At 36.9% G+C, this 19,221-nt stretch overlaps 1 protein-coding gene across 1 annotated transcript in view; it reads left to right on the top strand.

Annotated features, from left to right (window-relative positions):
* LOC125252949 (complement factor H-related protein 1-like) overlaps positions 1-19,221 on the top strand; it is a 64,625-nt gene that overhangs the window by 20,520 nt on the left and 24,884 nt on the right. The gene's annotated exons all lie outside the window — the stretch shown is intronic.

Consider the following 19,221-nt stretch of genomic DNA (forward strand, 5'->3'; position numbering starts at 1 on the left):
TCTGGGAGGTGACGGGGTGGAGATGCATGTACGCACAATCCTCCGCTGACTGGGGTTTTATAAGGGGACTTTTGCGCAGGACATGGCATCCACATGGTTTTATAAATCTGAAAACTTTTGTGTTCGGGCTTTTGTGTGTACGCATACTTTGAGGATGAAATCTATGGAAAGGCCCCAGGGCCCTCATTTATCAACAGTGCGTAGAAAAGGTTCTATATTTTGTCCAACGAATGAAATTTAGAATGTGCCTAAGTACAAGAAAATCCACATTTATCAAAGGTGCGCACGCAGTTCTTACGCACATGAGTAAGCAATCATTGTTGATAAATCCCACATGTGCGTAAGTACCATGCTCGTTCACGTTCACGGTTATTAGCTTTCGGAAACGCCTCCAATGAACCATATATGGTGACAACACTTCCCTTTAAATATCACGTGATTGTGTTTTTTCCTCACCGCAATAATGGCAAAGAGAGCTCTTGTCAAGCAGATCAGCATGATCTTGGACAACACGCTCTCTGTGGAGCGCATTGTTTGCGAAGTAAAATAAAGACAAAGTTAACTTAATTTTTCTTTTGCAAGTTTTTGCACACATAGACTATTTAAGTTACTCTACTTAGCTAAGATAAGTAAAATTATAAGTAATTTTTTATTTAGCTGAAAATTCTTTTGCAATACATTTTACACACACAAAATAACGCTCAATGAACCCATGCTAATAATGTACATGCTTTACTCAGAAACATCAAAGCAAGTAATATTACAGCTATTGTGTAGACACCATATCTACATATTAAAAGTAACGCTATACTTGAACACAGAGACCTCAATACTTGGTACACAACACACAATGACGGTAACATTCGATGGAACATTTTTGAGTGTGATTGTGGCATTTTGAGTAGAAAATGAACTCCAAATGTCACAAAATGGCAAGTTACTAAACCTAACCACAAAATCAATGATAAAAAATAGCTGGAAAACAGCGAAAAATTGACCTCATTAATTATTCAAGGCCCAGTGCATGATGGGAACACCAGTATCAGAAAAGTTGAGTAGTTTTACTTAATTTTATAATGTTGATATTTACACTTTAATTTCTACAAGCTTAAATTGAGTACTACTAAATTACTTACATTTGTTTTTGTTTTTCTGTAGTATTTGCTTCACCATATATATATATATTTTTTTTTTACAGTGTAGGGTTTGACACCAATTACGCATTGTGTGTAAAACTAGACAATTGATAAATTGAGTGTTTTATAATTAAAGGAAACACAGGACATTTGGATTGCTAAATGCATACTGTGACACTCTTAAATGATTTTTGTGTGTAGTGTCACTATTCTACCACTAGATTATCTGCGTAAGCATGCTCAGAGGTGTGCTTATATTTACACACATTTCTACGTACAAGTACAAGTTGGTGAATCCCACATTTTGCGTGAAACTGTTCTTACGCACTCACTACGCACAAATCTGTCCGTACGCACCATTGATAAATGAGGGCCCAGGGCCCTCATTTATCAACAGTGCGTAGAAAAGGTTCTATATTTTGTCCAACGAATGAAATTTAGAATGTGCCTAAGTACAAGAAAATCCGCATTTATCAAACGTGCGCACGCAGTTCTTACGCACATGAGTAAGCAATCATTGTTGATAAATCCCACATGTGCGTAAGTACCATGCTCGTTCACATTCACGGTCATTAGCATTCGGAAACGCCTCCAATGAACCATATATGGTGACAACACTTCCCTTTAAAAGTCACGTGATTGTGTTTTTTCCTCACAGCAATAATAGCAAAGAGAGCTCTTGCCAAGCAGAGGTGCGTTTCCCAAAGCCAACCATCATCGCAAGTTCCGTCGTTACCAATAGAATTCAATGGAACTTGCGACCATGGTTGGCTGACGATGCTTTTGGGAAACGCATCCCAGATCAGCTTGATCTTGGAAAACGTGCTCTCTGGAGGACATTGTTTGCAAAGTCTTCCAATAATGCAAGATAAAATAAAGATAAAGTTTACTTAATTTTTGCACACATAGACTATTTAAGTAATTTTCAAATATGGATTTAAGTTACTCTATTTAGCTAAGATAAGTAAAATTATAAGTAATTTTAACTTTACTGTAAAAAGTTTATTTAGTTTCTATTTAGTTTAAAACTCTTTTGCAATACATTTTACACAAACAATATAACACTGAATGAAACCATGCTGTTGATGTGTATGTTTTTACTTAGAAACATCTAAGCAGGTAATACGAAAGATATTGTATAGACATCATATCTATATATTTAAAGTAATGCTATAGTTGAACACAGAGACCTCAATACTTGGTACACAACACACAATGACGGTAACATTCGATGGAACATTTTTGAGTGTGATTGTGGCATTTTGAGTAGAAAATGAGCTCCAAATGTCACAAAATGTTAAGTTACTAAACCTAACCACAAAAGCAATGATAAAACAGTGTAAAAACAGCAAAAAAATGACCTCATTAATTATTCAAGGCCCAGTGCATGATGGGAACACCAGTATCAGAAAAGTTGAGTAGTTTTATTTAATTTTATAATGTTGATATTTACACTTTAATTTCTACAAGCATAAATTGAGTACTACTAAATAACTTGCATTTGTTTTTTGTTTTTGTTTTTCTGTATTATTTACTTAACCATAATTTTTTTTTTTTTTATTTTATTTTTTTTACAGTGACACCAATTACGCACTGTGTGTAAAACTAGACAATTAATAAATTGAGTGTTTTATAAATAAAGGAAACACAGGACATTTGGATTGCTTAATGCATACTGTGACACTCTTTAAATGATTTTTGTGTGTAGTGTCACTATTCTACCACTAGATTATCTGCGTAAGCATCCTCAGAGGTGTGCTTATATTTACACACATTTCTATGTTTAAGTACAAGTTGGTGAATCCCACACTTTGCGTGAAACTGTTCTTACGCACTCACTACGCACAAATCTGTCCGTACGCACCATTGATAAATGAGGGCCCAGGTCTTTCATGCAGTGAGCTCTGCTCTTATCTATGCTAGGCTGCATGGATGGGCAGGGAATGCTTATTGTCAATCATCTTTGATGACAGTGGCCCTGACAGAAAGATAGCAAGACCCAACTTCTTTGATTTGATAAGAAAGTATAAATTCTATTATTTAAAAAATAAAAAAATAAAAATATTCATAGCTCAGACAAAATCATTGGCTCTGGTCTGCAAACTTCAGCTATGCAGCAGATACACACTCAAAGTGAATAACACAGTAACGTCCCTCTTCTGTGTTGTCTGATGCAGTCACACTCATCTTTGCTAGGGCTTGACTTCTCATAGCAGCTAATAAATGTAAAATAAATAAAGAAATAAAATAAATATAAAGAAACCAACAAAAAAAGTTAAAGTAAAAAACAGCACAAAAAGAGGTCTTTCTTACATCAGACCACTCTGTGCACAAGTATAATTTCCTGTAAATTAAAAAAAAACAAAAAAAAACATAAGTTACTTTAGAGAAGTCAGACTTCTTGAGTATTCTTCTTGATGCAACACATGAACAGGAAGCAAATGTCAGTGTCCAAAATAATTGCCATGTTCACCTCTGAACTCTTTAATTCTGTTAATGTTTTCACTGGCTCATGTTCTTCTTGATCAAATTATAAAGTATGATTATGTGGTGAATGAATCTGTCACGTAGAGCATTGGAAATGAATGAAATTGAAGAAGATTCAGAACACTTTCAAACTTTCAAACATTGAAAAAGTCCAGTCATTGTGAAATATATTTGTAAGAAATTGAGCAATCTATTGAACTGATAAAAAAAAAAAAAAACAGATGCAGAAGAGTTTGACCCTTAAAGTATTCCACTGACTGTTTAACTGTTGTTGTGTCTCATCTAGATGATTCACATAAAAAAATAAAAAAATAAAAAAAAGAGAGGAAAAAAAGTTGTAACAGAAATGTAAAAGCTGGATGTCATTTACTAGATGTTACTTACGGATTTTGGTAAACACTGAACTGTTAAACTCAAAGGTCTTTATTTGCAAATTGTCATGTGATAACAGATTCTTAGTACACAATGAATATGTTCAAAACAGGGCCTGTATTTCTTTTTTTTTTAAAGAAATATTTAAAAAAGAAAAAAAGAGTGCCTAACCTTCAGAAAATGCTGACTGTGAATATAAATGTTAAACTCCCTTGATCAATTGCTCCACCAAGTGGTCCCTGTGTGAAGATTAAATTTGTGATTGTATTTATTATCTTTTGATAGAAGATAAAAGCACTTCTGCACTTTTTTTCCACTTTGATGTATATCTGGCCTCTGTATAATAAACTGATACAAGCTTTTTGGCTGATTTTGGATCTGTGCAGATCTTTTTTCATTCTTGGATCATTTATTATCTTAAGTGCTATATAAATATAAGGAATTATTATTATTATTATTATTATTAAAATATACACCATACTTTTCTGGTGTATTAACTGCAACCAGAGATGGAAGGGGTCAGAAAGGAAAAGTCCTGCCATATGTTTATTCCACCCACTGAAGTGGTGTTAAAGTTAATGAGATAAATAAGTGATTAATTGAGTGATGATTGAGCATTATTGAAGACACCTGATGATAACAAGCAGACTCACCAAAGGAGAAAATCACAATTTTTAAGCCACCATCGTGGAGATGAGGGTTTGCTTTAGTTGGGCTCTTGACCATTGACTCTTAATATTAGATTTGTTTGAGCTGTTAACTGAGTTGTAAAAGCCGGACAAGCAAATATAAAGAGCTCAATCTCTGAGTCAGATTTACATTGTTGATTACAGCAGTACTGTGAATCTACAGCAGAAGATCCAGCTTTTCCAGTGTGTTATTTTATGTGTGCTTGTTAACATCAGGTGTCTTCAATAATGGTCAGTCATCGCTCAATTAATCAGTTAATTTTTTCAGTAACACACGCACACACACACATATATATATATATATAATTACATTTGCTAGCTAGGTAACATTTCTCAGTAAGTCATCAACTGTGGCATAAAATGCATTCAATATTTTCAATTTACATTAATTCTTTTTACCACCAAAACTCTACACCTACAGGTCCATATTTGCATACGTACACACTACATTTGTTTACATACTCTTCTTAAAACAGTTAAACATGAGTTCAAAACCTAACCTGTCACGATTATGCTTAGTTTCACCCTTGAGGGCTGCTTTCCACTCCTCTTTAAGACAAGCATTCGCAAACCTCCCTAAGCACTCCCTAAGCAGATACCCTCGGCCTTATGGCTCCACCGGGTTCCCTCATCCCTCTGGCTTCACCTTGGTCAGTCATCACCCTGCCTGTGCCATGCGCTCTGTCTCTCCATCCCTATGGCTTCAACGGGCACCTCCTTGGTCATCACCACCTGGCAACTTCACCCATCGTCTCTACCTTGGCTATTTCCTCCATCTGCTCCTCCTTGGTGTCTCCTGCATGCTCTTACCAGCCCTTCACCAACTCCTCATCTGCCTCCCAAGCCCCCACCCTTACTCCCTTATCTCATCTGTCACGCCATCCAAGACGGGGAGTGTTGTCATGATTATGAATAGTTTCACCATTATGGACTCTTAGTTTGTTTATCTTCAGTCACTCCTCGCTCATTACGCTCTAGTTTGTTACTGTGGTTACTCATCAGTTCCCTCATTTGTATCACCTGTGTTTATCCAGTCATCTTTGTGTTCTCTCAGTATATATACTGCCTGTGTTTTAGTTATCAGTTGTCAGTTCTTGTTGATTTTAGTTCTGAGTTTAGGTTTTCCTTGTTTTAAAGTCCCCCTGTGGTAAATAATTTTTTCCCTTAAAACTTATCTTTGATCACCAAAATTACATTTTTTTTTTTTTTAAATCAAGTGATAAAAATGTCTTCATACCTTAAAATAGCTCGAATGTAACTCTACACCCTAGCCTCATTTAATATACATGAATGAATATGTAAATTAGCCCTGCCTCCACTGGCTCACAGCAGCTCGGAGAGTATAGGCTACTGTTGCTGTAGTGACGACTGATGAGCAATTTGTTGTTTGTGACTTTCCGTACATGAAATAAATGCACATCCTTGAATGAGCATGGATTTCCAGCGTATTTACTTGAAGTTATTAGGTAGGCTAATATCCAGAGGTGTGGACTCGAGTCATGTGACTTGGACTCGAGTCAGACTCGAGTCATGAATTTGATGACTTCAGACTCGACTCGACAAAATGTACAAAGACTTGCAACTCGACTTGGACTTTAACATCAATGACTCGTGACTTCACTTGGACTTGCGCCTTTTGACTCGAGAAGACTTGCTACTTCCCATGAAAACCTCTGGAAAAAAATGTTCACACGGCCGCGCCGCTCTCAGTGTATCTGCATCTGTGAAAAAAATGTGCACCACCTGTATGCATGCAGAGAGCACGCGCGCTGCCTGCACCCATCCAATCACTGTAGTCCCACGTTGGTTTGATTCGACAGCATCTAAGCAGGCACATTGAGCAGTCCCCGGAAATGTCCCCGTTTTATAGCTCGTTCAAAATAATCCGCAAATACATTGCAAAAAAGCCCGACCAACACACAGCAGCCTGTTGGTTATTGGAGCAATCGTGTAGTAATTATATTCACCAACAGAGGGGGCCGTGCAGCTACACTGTCACTGCTACACTTGGTCGCGCGCGCGCCCGCTACTTCATGAAGAACGTAACCTGGACCAGAGCAGAGCCCCATTATCATCAATTATCAAAAGAAACATCGTTATTGGTTTCAACTTTTAAGGTAGTAACATACTAACTATTCATGTTAAATTAAAGTAATACGGTTTTGTGTTTTATAACAGGGCTTCAACAGGGTGCTGGATTGTTTTGGACAATTTAAACGTCCTCAGTCACAAAGCAGCAATTTCCACACACGTCTTAACTGTATCACGAGGTACACTTGCAACTTACGTAGTGTTTAAAATGAGTCTAAAATGCAAAATAATAGTTAAACGTTTAAAAAGTTGTAATTTCTGTACAGCTCATGAAAATATTACATTCAATAATAAATGTTAAAAATATTTGTTAAATGCCATTTTATTTATCTTATCTCATATTTATGTTGTTTTAATTTTGTAATGTGATTTTTCAAAATAGTGTAATACTTTTTTTAGTTAGGCCTGGTTAGTAGTGTAATAGTATAATAATTGTATAGTATAATAATTTTGGTGAATTGTATTAAAACCAGACCAAAAATCCTAATAATAAAATTAATTCATAATTATTATTAATGTAATGATATAGGGAACCCATATTTACCTTTCAAGTTATCTGTACTTAACTATTTAAGTTAATTCAGTGAAAAGACCACATTACCCCATTACTCAATTGAACTGAGGGAATCACTTTCCTCAAATCATTTGAGTAGTCTCAACTTATTAGGGTTTACAGTGAACAATTAAAAAACAAAAACCTTCCAAAATGTATTGTCCCCGTTTTTTATTAATAGTTAATAACAAATGAGATTTTGGTGATATTTTGACCACTCAAATAGGAAATGTCCCCGGTTTCCATTTCAGAAATCTGGTCACCTTATTTTATTGATGACATGTTTAAGTTAGCCCTAAGTTTAGGCTAAAAGGACCCATGTCTATTTGAAAGTTAAACTGTTTTGCAATATGAGGTCAATACAATACAGGACTGAAGCTGCTGTGCATTGTTCTAGTGCAATATGCTGTTGAAATACAAGCATTTTTTGTGAAAATTTACATTTTCAGTTTTTTACTGTATTTGATTAATGTCATTGTATAAAAAGAGGTTTAAATAAATACAAATCTTACAGACATACATGATTTGTATAAATTTTATTTCTGTGGTAAGAGGACTTGAAATGACTCGAAACTAAAATGGTAGGACTTTGGACTCGACTTGAGACTTGTTGGCTTTGACTTTTGACTCGACTCGGGACTTGCCTCATCTTTGACTCGACTTGACTCGGGACTCGAAGGCAAAGACTTGAGACTTACTTGTGACTTGCATAACAATGACTTTGTCCCACCTCTGCTAATATCTATGGTTTGATCCATTCCAAAGGCGGCCAAAATCAGAATTGACTGAAAAGCTCTCTCAGAACTTGACGTGCAAGGCCACACTGACTGAATATGCACATGAATCACGGTCACACGCACTCGCTCAGAGCAATATTATTTTGGATATGTTTTATAGTGTTAAAATATTTCAAAGGACAAAAACATGCACTTTATTGGCTTTAGCCTACTTCAAGTCGGCTGTCACTTTACTTAGCGCGAGCCCCTATGCCCCTAATATTGCGACGGTTCTGTCATTTAATATGAATTAATTAGCCTTTTGCTTGACTGCATGAAAGACCTGGGTCCTTTCCATAGATTTCATCCTCAAAGTACGCGTACACACAAAAGCCAGAACACAAAATTTTTCAGATTTATAAAACCATTTGCATGCCATATCCTGTGCAAAAGTCCCCTTATAAAACCCCAGTCAGTGGAGGATTGTGCGTACATGCATCTCCACCCCGTCACCTCCCCGAAATATCCATATATGGAGCTTACATTGCCTAGTTTTTCCATGTATAATGTCATATATAATTTCCATATGAATAGTCCCATCCATCATACCATGTTCAGCGGTACAACACATTAAGAAAATATGACTATAAATGCCATTTTTGCCATCACATTACATGACTAAATATCATTCACACACACACACACACACACACACACACGAACACACACACACTTGTACATATATTCTCATTCAAATTCTCGATATCTTAAAGAAATTATTTGCATTTTTTATGTCAACATTCCTTAAACAACTATTTAAAATAGTTTTGTAAAATCCAATAAGCTGTACAGATCTTTACTGGAAAGGGTTTAAACAATGTTTTTCATGTTTTGTTCACTGAACCTTAAAGGGGACGTATATTATGCAAAATTCACTTTGTCATGGTGTTTGAACATAAATGTGTGTTGGCAGTGTGTGTACACAACCATCCTATAATGATAAAAATCCACCCACTTCTTTTTTAAAATCCCCATAAAACCTCAACAGTCTCATACAACTGTAGGGAAAACACCCTAGGAAGTAAAATTAGCTCAAATGAAATATTTATAGGGAATTATAAAGAGTTGTTTAGATTACGACCGAGCAACTGCAACACCAATCAAAATTCATCCATGGCTCCCATCATGCATTGCTGCATGAATAAATTATGAGCTTAATTGTTTTAGTAATTTCCTTTATTCTCATATTTTATTTTGTTCTGTTTATGCGACTTTTTAGTAGCTTGTTTTCTAATGTTCAGAGTTGATCTTTTTATCAGAATATGTTACTTGTCACCGTCATTGAGATTCACAGGCTGATTCTTGATGTCTGTGTGTGCCTAAGAGAAATATTTTTTTATCCTGTGAAATCCTTTATATTATATTGATAAAGCTGATCTTCTGCTGTAGAATCACAGTGCTGCTGTAACCAATAATGTAAATCTAACTCAGAGATTGGGCTCTTCATGAGTTCAGTGATTCAGGTCAAATGATGGTTACGCGAGACCATAACCAACACCTGATCATGTCTTTTTACTTGTCTTTACAAACTCTAATATTAATAAGTCAAGGGTCAAGAGCCCAACTAAAGCAAACACTCATCTCCACGATGGTGGCTTAAAAATTGTGATTTTTCTCCTTTGGTGATTCTGCGTGTTCATCTATATCGGATGTTCAGAAGACATAAAAAAAAGACGTCATAAAAACTTTCATTCTGGCCCCTCAGTGGACGTCTTTTCAACCTGAGACAAGACCTCAAAAAGACGTCTTCTGGACGTAATTTGCTCAGTGGGAAGCTCTTGTAACGGATATAAATATCCAACACTCGTGAAAACCCTGATTAAAGCAGGTAGCTTGACCACAGTTTAAGAAATTAAATCATAAAGCACATAATACAAGACACTTTCTTTTAAAATCTACAAGAGATTTTATTTATTCTAACACAAGCTAATCTACCACGAACACACACATACATAAATACATACATTCATTCATACGCGTTGCAGTAAGACAGGAAGTGAGAGAGAAAGCGTTTAGGAGAGAGAGAGAGAGTGTGATATGATGAATTACTAGCAAAGTTATGCTTTTCAGAAGATCTGACCTGAACGAACCATGAATCATTAAATGCACCAGTTCAGTTTTAATCTGGAGGTACTTGCTTGCGTCGACTTTGAATGTGAATATCCCTCGTTGGCGTGTAGAGAAGAGTTTTCCAAGTCGATGAGTTGTCGCAGGGTATTCAAGGTCCGTGTTGTGTTCGGTAGAACCCAATCACGTTTGAGCTTGCTGAAAAATTAAAGGGAAGTCTCTTTGTCGCTGGAGTTGAAGCGGCAAAAGTCGTTGGTTGAACTTTGCGGCGAAACTTAGGACACAAGACTTTCAGCGGTAAAGGAAAATTAAGTAACCCACTGAGCAAATTAGGTCCACAAGACGTCTTTTTGAGGTCTTGTCTCAGGTTGAAAAGACGTCCACTGAGGGGCCAGAATGAAAGTTTTTATGACGTCTTTTTTGGACGTCTTCTGGACATCCGATATAGACGAACACGCAGAATCACCAAAGGAGAAAAATCACAATTTTTAAGCCACCATCGTGGAGATGACTGTTTGCTTTAGTTGGGCTCTTGACCCTTGCCTTATTAATATTAGATTTTGTTTGGGCTGTTAACTGGGTCATTACAGCCGGACAAGCAAAGAGAAAAGATGATCAGATGATGGTTATGTTTTCACATAATCGTTGTTTGACCTGAATCACTGAACTCATTTAGAGCCCAATCTCTGAGTTAGATTTACATTATTGATTACAGCAGAAGATCAGCTTTATCAATATAATCTGAAGGATTTCACATAAGGTGTTCTGAGCAAAAAAAAAAAAATCTTTTGTCTTAGGCACACACAGACATCAAGAATCAGCCTGTGAATCTCAATGACGGTGACAAAGGAAAGGAAATTACTAAGACAATTAAGCTCATAATTTATTCATGCAGCAATGCATGATGGGAGCCATGGATGAATTTTGATTGGTGGCTCCCAGAATGCACTGCAACATGCTTTTTGATGGTCACCACTGTTGAGATTCACAGGATGATCCTTGATGTCTGTGTGTGCCTAAAATAAAAGCTTTTTTTTTGTTCAACACACCTTTTCTGAAATCATTTGACTCATATTGTAAAAGCAGATCCTCTGCTGTAGAATCACAGTGCTGCTGTAATCAATAATGTAAATCTAACTCAGAGATTTCTAAACAAGACTCTAAATGAGTTCAGTGATTCAGGTCAAATAATGATTACGTGAAAACATAACCAACACCACCTGATCATTTCTCTTTATTTGTCTGGCTGTTATGACTCAGTTAACAGCCCAAACAAACTCTAATATTAAACAGTCAAGGGTCAAGAGCCCAACTAAAGCAAACAGTCATCTCCATGATGGTGGCTTAAAAATTGTGATTTTTCTCCTTTGGTGATTCTGCGTGTTCGTCTATATTGGATGTCCAGAAGACGTCCAAAAAAGACGTCATAAAAACTTTCATTCTGGCCCCTCAGTGGACGTCTTTTCAACCGGAGACAAGACCTCAAAAAGACGTCTTCTGGACCTAATTTGCTCAGTGGGCAGTGTTGATTGTCAGGATTATCTCATGGCCCCATCTACCTCGGACAGTGCCACGCCTTCCTCCGAAAGTCTCTGACCCAGATCCACTGTCCTGGACTCCTGGCACGTAGGAATTTTGTGGTTCGTCACCTGGAACTGGCAAACCATCTTTCACCTGCGAGTAGATAGATTTGATAGCTTTAGTTAAAGACATCATACTTTCTCAATTGATCATCAGTCGCCGCAAGTCCCTCCTGGGGAGGAGGCTCGATCCCCCCCTCACATAGGTCAACCTGTAAGAATTTCATGTGGGCTGAGGGCTGTCCTGGTCCCTTTTCAGGCTCTCATGGCCATCAAGACTATTGGAAAGGCTTGAACCCATGTCATACATGTTTCTGCCATAATTTTACACAATTTAGGTTTTTACAGCCTGATTTGTCCTTTCCAGTGTGCCACCATTTTGGAGTTTGTCAAATTTATTCTCAATTCGTTTGCCAATTCTGTGATCTCAATATCACTGATCAATCTTTCTGGTACTCCCCACCTTGGGATAACTTCTCTTATTTAGAGCTTTTGCTACAGTTGTAGCATCAGCTTTTCTACTTGGAAAACACTCAACCCACTTTGAAAACATATCAACAATGTCAACTCAAAGAAGTCCATCGTGATGTGCTGAAAATGAAGTTTAGGTGCGGGGTGGGCGGAGTAAGTTTGTGGCGTACTTCGTCTTCCCACGTTATTCGCTGCGCAGATATAACAGTTCTGACAGAATTTTTCTGCCGCAACTGTAAATCCTGGGGTCTCCCAGGAAGTTCCAATTAGAATATTCATTGCCAATTTTGAGGTGTGGTCTGTCCCGTGAGACCACTTTGCAAAATTTAGATACAATTGTTTTGGTAATTGTTTTTTGCTCTTTCCCCATCTTTGCATTTTGCACCCCCCTCTGACCAACATTTTCTCTCCTTGTTGACATATTTTGAATTTCGATCAATGTTAGTGGGAACAATTTTTTTTTAAAACTGAGTCATTTGTGACTGCATCAGCAGAGTGTGCATTGCATGTGGAATAAACACAGTTAAAGGGTGGAATGCCACCATATCCGAGCACGCTAAAACAACTTCAGTAGCGGCGGCTACCAAACGAAGGCACTGGTATTCCACGTACGACAGTGTCTAATCGTTTGAAGTAATATGCAGTCGGTCGACGGCGATCACAGTGGGGTTGTGTTAAAACGATAGACATGAATCCCATTGTTTTTGGAAACAGAGCTCAATTTTTTTTTTTTTTTTTTTTTTTTGAATAGTCAGACATGGTGCATTTGAGAGAGCCAATTTCAGTTTTTCAAATGCAACCTGTCATTGCTCTGTCCATACCAATTTATCAGTTAGAACTTTCTGCTCATGAGCTGCTGTTAGTAAAGGATTTGAAATTTCTGCTTTATCTTGGATCCATGGCCTACAATATCCCATAACTCCCAGAAATTATAAAATTTGTTATTTTGTGACGGGTTCCGGAATTTTCTGAACTGTCTGAATTCGTTCAAATCCTAGCGCGCAACCTTTTGCTAAAATGAGGTGACCAAGGTAACTAACTTCCTGCTGTAATAACTGTATTTTTGATTTTGACACTTTATGTTCATTCTCTGCTAAAACTCCAGTAATGCACGCATATCGGTCTCACAGGTGTTTCTGTTGGGAGAACACAGGATCAAATCATCTATATTCTGAATTAGGGTACTTCCCTTCGGGGGAAAGAATCTTTCCAGATTTCTAGAAAGTTCCCCAGAAAACACACTTGGTGATTCTTTTGAGATCAAATTTGGGTTTGTTCTCCTTGCTACACAGCCTGTGAACCTCGATTGCCTGCATTATGGATCTGCTTTTACCCCTTTTTGGTTGATGTAGTGTTTCCTACAACTATCCCAAGTCCAGTTCCCAATTTTTAACTGGGTAGTGAGCCAAACTATCATATTTGCCCATGAACCTTCTTTCTTTTCAATAGAGATGTGGGGCTGGACTGGTGTCTGATAGAAAAAGAGCAGATTGAGCAGGTGTTAGTATAATAGGGAATGCAGAGTATTGCTGGGATACCAATAAAAAGCAAGATAATTTTTTTCCTTGGTGGTCTATTAAAGCATTCCTCCTCATATACATTGTTCCTATCTTGGCCTATAATCCTTGAGGTACAATGTAGATGAGGTGGTTTTTGCTAAATCTGGCAACATTTGTTGATAAGCAGAGTATGAATTAAAGGAAGGCGTTAAAGCCCAATTATAATACCAGTTTGGTGTAATTTTCATAAAAGCACCCCTGGAATTGAACACTTCCATAGCATCGTTTGAAGTGAAAATGATCAACTCCAATTTGGACAATAAATCTCTAGCCAATTAATTTACATGGCATGTAGCAGAAACCAGGAAAGAATGGGTCACCTGTTTCAGCTTGTTTGTTACCCTCAAAGTCAACTTATCAACCAATGGTATGCCAGATAATATGGCCCCATATTTGAGTTTTGCCAGAAAGCTAAATTTGGAATTTTTAGAGTGGTCTCTGGAGTGATCATAGAAAATGTGGCACCTATGTCCACCAAAAAAAAAGGTAATGAATGTCCTTCAACTTGAATAGTCATTATTGGATTTGGTCTTGGATTGTCAGTTTTTTGCAATAGTTGTTTTGGTTGAGTGTCTCCCACCTTGTCCTCTTCATGGTCTCTCACATTTGATGATGGAAACCAAAGGGAGGGAGAAGATGGTTCATGTTTGAGATGTTGTTTCCTCTCTCTTTGGCAATCCTTGGCCCAATGTCGTCTTTCATCACAGACTCAGCAGCAGCAGTTTTCCACTGATATGATGGACCTTGGCAGTTTCTTGGAGATGGCATATTCTGGTGGTCTTCTTGACTCCCTTCAGCTGCTTTGTGATTGCACCCCAGTCAAGACGTGTGGGGTATGCCAGCCTCATTCTGGCAGTCATCCTGTTCCAAGCAGTCTGCTTCCCAGGAGTGTCAGTTACCTCTGCACCTGCATTCATTCTTACAGTGCTTGCATGAGTTAAAAGCATCTTCACCAGTTCCACATACCTCAGTCCATTTCAAAGCCAAGTTGTTGCTGAAGATAGCTGCCCAGTCTCGGCCTGTGGGTCTGTATGTGGCATAAATGTTCTCCTCTGCTCTGATAAACTGCTCCACACCCTTTTCTAGGTCCAGACGTGCAGCAGCCACATTTGAAAGTTCCTCTAAGTTCCAAGAGTTCTAAGTTCACTCCACCCATTTAGGCTCTCCTTCTCCAGGAAAAGACAAGGCCTTCTCCATGCTTCTCGACTCCCCAGTCTGGCCTTGGATCTTGTTGTTATGTTTCTCATCACTTTTTTTTTTTTTTTTTTTTTTTTTGAAAGGAAGTGATGAAGCAAAAGTTCCTTTGAATATTCTCTCTTGCAATTTGATTTTTTATTTTTTTTTTACCTCCTCCTGTAGCAATGCCAGTGGCTCATCAGTCTCTGTGTCACTGTCATCAGGTTTAATCTTTTCCTTTTCATTGATTGGGGCAGAAGGGACCTTTGCTTCCTCAGTTGCAGCTGCCTGGACACTTTGATCAGTCAAGAGTCTGTAGGGAGGGGGACAATGGCTTACGCATTCCACATCCATATTTTCATTTTCCGGATTCTGCTTTGTGGTTTGCACTGCGTTAAGAGCTGCAGGTTCTGTGGGACATTTTCTTTGCAGTTTCTGTTGCTCTGCCCACTGCTCTGCTTCTCTCTCCCACTTGTTGAACAGCATCCAGTCTACCTGCTTCTGCTGCTTCGAAGGCAACTGCTTTCTGGCTTCTTCTAGAATTGAAACACTCAGAGTACCGCATCAGTCAAAATACCCTTTTGTCAATTTTGTCCACTGTTGTATCTGTTCAATTTGTCCATTACTCAAATTCCATTTTTTTTTTTTTTTTTTTTTTAGGGTCCCTTCAATTCAAGGACCACATCTGGTTTACCACAGCAATTCCCCATTCTATTTAAGCAATTCTTCTTTGCAGAAAGGAAAAATAGAGAAAGATCCCTTTTTTTTTTTCCTTTTCTTTTTTAAAGTGTGAAAGCAAGTAAATTCTTTTTTGCAAAAATGTAGAAAAACAGTAGTGATAGTGTTATTATTATTTTTTTCAGTGCCTCAATGTATTTCTACAATTCCCCTGATTCCTGTTTGAGTAGGAATAGAGTTTCTATATAAAAGTGTAATATTAAAAAAAAAAAATTGTCAAAATTTCCTTTTCTTTTCTTTTTTTTTTTTTTATCTTGGTCACCCAACTTCAGACATTCAATGCAGTATCATACTCGGTGATGCATCAATATATAAAACAATATCAAACTACAATTTTTATTATATTTTCTTAGGATATGGGATATTTCTTAATCTATTTCATTCATATAATTCTATACCTGAGATCTCAGTTCTGATATTTCAGAATTGTTGTTATTATTATTATTATTATTTTTATTATAATTATTATTTCATTCAAACAAAGAGCAAGTTGTAGTCTGTCTTACCTTACAAGTTCTTCGAGGCCGTGAAAGGATTTGTCCCCCTCCTCCGACGGGTTTTGGTCAGTTTGAAATATGAGAAAAATGTCTCCTCTTGTGATTTAAATCAGTAATAAAAGAGGAAGAAAAAAGCTTCCCTTTCCCGTCGGTGAAGGGAGAAGATCCTCAGGCCTCCTGGTTAGGCTCGCCAAAACTGTCGTGGAAATTCTCAATACAATCTGACTTCACCACTGACAATTTAAACAACTCCTAGTTGTTAATAAAATTCTACAGTATCTCGTGGTAATTCCCTGCATTCTTGAATACTTAAAATACAATCCAATACTTCCCTGAAGTATGGTGACGGCGTCCCGTCAAGAAGCTACTATCACTACCTCAATCACACTTGGCTGTTACATTTGTTGTCTTTTGAGCATAGAATCTTTAGTACTTCTATTCCTCACTACCTCAATCACACTTGGCTGTTACTTTTGTTGTCTTTTGAGCGTAGGATCTTCTATTTAGCTCTCACTACCTCAATCACACTTGGCTGTTACTTTTGTTGTCTTTTGAGCGTAGGATCTTCTATTTAGCTGCGCAGCATATACCTGACACGACTTCCAAGTTGCTCTTTGTAGAAATGAAGTTTTATTTACGGCCGGGAGATCACTGGTCACAACAACCAAGTGAGTCTCAATGAATAGAAAGATACATGCACATTTAAGTCTTACAGTTGAGTAAAAATCAATGTCTTCATCACTGTGATTTGTTCTGGTGATTGGTTTGTAATGATCTAAGCTAATCATGTGACTGGTCTTTGACCTGAGCATCCTTAGTCTGCATTTTCTGTACATTTCATGTTGACATAAAATATTTCCATCACAACTCTTAACATTTTTTAGTGTTAGTTTTACTGTGTCTGTTATAGCTGTTTGTTATGGCAACAATGACAAGAGAAAATATGATCAGCTGCTTTATGATAAGAACATCACTATCATGTAGTGCCTTATTTCACTCATCTAATGGCTGAGCTTTATATGAATAAAATGTTAAGTTTGTGTTGAGTCTTCTAGAAACACAATGATAAAACGGTTTTAGTCAGAAAAGCTGAACAATTTTTAAAACGCATTGTACACTAAACACTTTAAAATTCCAGCAAATCTTCCTCACACACAGACATCTACAATCAGCGTATGAATCTCAACAATGGTGACATGCTTCATGCCACAATGCATTCTGGGTGCATCATGCAAAACTCATCCATGGACCCCAGAATGCATTGCAGCATTAAGCATGTCACCATTGTTGAGATTCATACGCTGATTCTTGATGTATGTTTGTGAGTTAATCTCGCCGTAGTTCAAAGTGTTTAGTGTAGTATCTGTTTTAAATCTCATTCAGATTTTCTGATTAAAACGGTGCTGGATCTTTACATGAATCACATTAAAACACAGTTAGTAAGATATTGCTCATATTAAACTCAGTTATAAGATCAGTGAATCAAGCCACTGCACAGTGATTATATTCTTATCTTGAAACAGACACAGCATCAGATTGTGTTTCTTTTGCTTTTCTTGCCATAACTAATTCAGTTACAGCAGCCAGAGAAACCCTGACATTATTAAAAACAAGTCAAACTACTAAACTAAAGTAAACTCTGATCACCATGATGGTAACATAAAAAAAAAATCAATAAAACATCATCAACAAAAAAACTGTCTCTTAATTCTCAATAAGAGCTTCTGTATATGGAGTTGTTTAATCCTCTGCTGAGATCTGGAGAGATTTAATGTCTTTTATCTTCAGTTGATTTCATCTAAGGCTGCGGCTGAAGTCAGTTGTAGTTCTAGTGTTTCGATTTTTTCTGTTCTTGTTGTTTCTCTTTCTTTCATTCATTCTTCTTGTTAACAGCAGCTATCTTCATTAATTCTCAATCATCACTCAATTAATTACTTAATTTTCTCATTAAATGCAACACTGATTCAACACTGTTAGCAATTTCTGTAAATTACACAGTATTTTACTGTAATATGAACTGTATTTTACTGTAAAACAGTTATACAGTATGTTACTGTATTTAAAAGTTGCATTATGGGAAATATCCCATTGGCGTCAATAAAATACAGTATTTTTCATTTACTGTAAACTGAAATACAGTAAAAACAAATGAGTTTGAAAACTGACCAATCACAGAGAGGCTTATTTTTCCGCTTGGAAAAAGAAGAAAAGGAAGACACCGATGCAAGAACCAGGCAGCAGCAAAGGTGTGTACAAATATTCCTGCTTTTTATTAAAATAATTTGTATTTTTGGTTTAACTAAAAGTGTACATATATGAGTCCATCTTGCCGGGTGTTAAAAATTAACACTGAAGCAGTGTTAAAGTTAATGGGATAATTGATTGATGATCGAGTGATGATTGACAATTAGTGGTGACACCTGATGATAATAAGCAGAATCACTGAAGGAAAGAAAGAAAAAAGGTGTTAATTAATGGAATGTTTCATTTCAAGTCACCGTGAAAGAGGTCAGCGTTTGCTTTAGTTGGGCTCTTGACTCTTTACCTTTTATTATTGTTAATTTTTCTCTGATTGCTCCAACTTTGTGTTTGTAAAGCACATTTGTTGTGGTCAGAGAAAATATGATCTAGTCACAATATGTTTTGGTGGTGATATTGTCATCATGCGATGGCCTGATGTCATTTAGTGATAAAATCTCTGACCATATGCTTGATGTGTAGCTTTAGTATTAATGATTGTAGTCCTGTGATTTTACAGCTTGAGCTCCAACAGTAGTGGAAACTTTTTTTTAAGAAAACTACAATACACACTGAAGCTTCAGTGTTTAAACACACACAGACATCAAGAGTCAGCATATGATTCTCAAGAACGGTGACGATAAATAAATACAAAATACTGACAAACAGATCAACTCTGAACATCATAAAACAAGCTACTGTCACAACAAAACAACAGAAAAATAAAGCAAACATGAACAATCTATGAAAATTACAGGACAATTCAGCTGCATAATTTATTCATGCAGCAA

Source organism: Megalobrama amblycephala, linkage group LG2 (assembly GCF_018812025.1).
Source record: "Megalobrama amblycephala isolate DHTTF-2021 linkage group LG2, ASM1881202v1, whole genome shotgun sequence".
NCBI lineage: Eukaryota > Metazoa > Chordata > Actinopteri > Cypriniformes > Xenocyprididae > Megalobrama > Megalobrama amblycephala.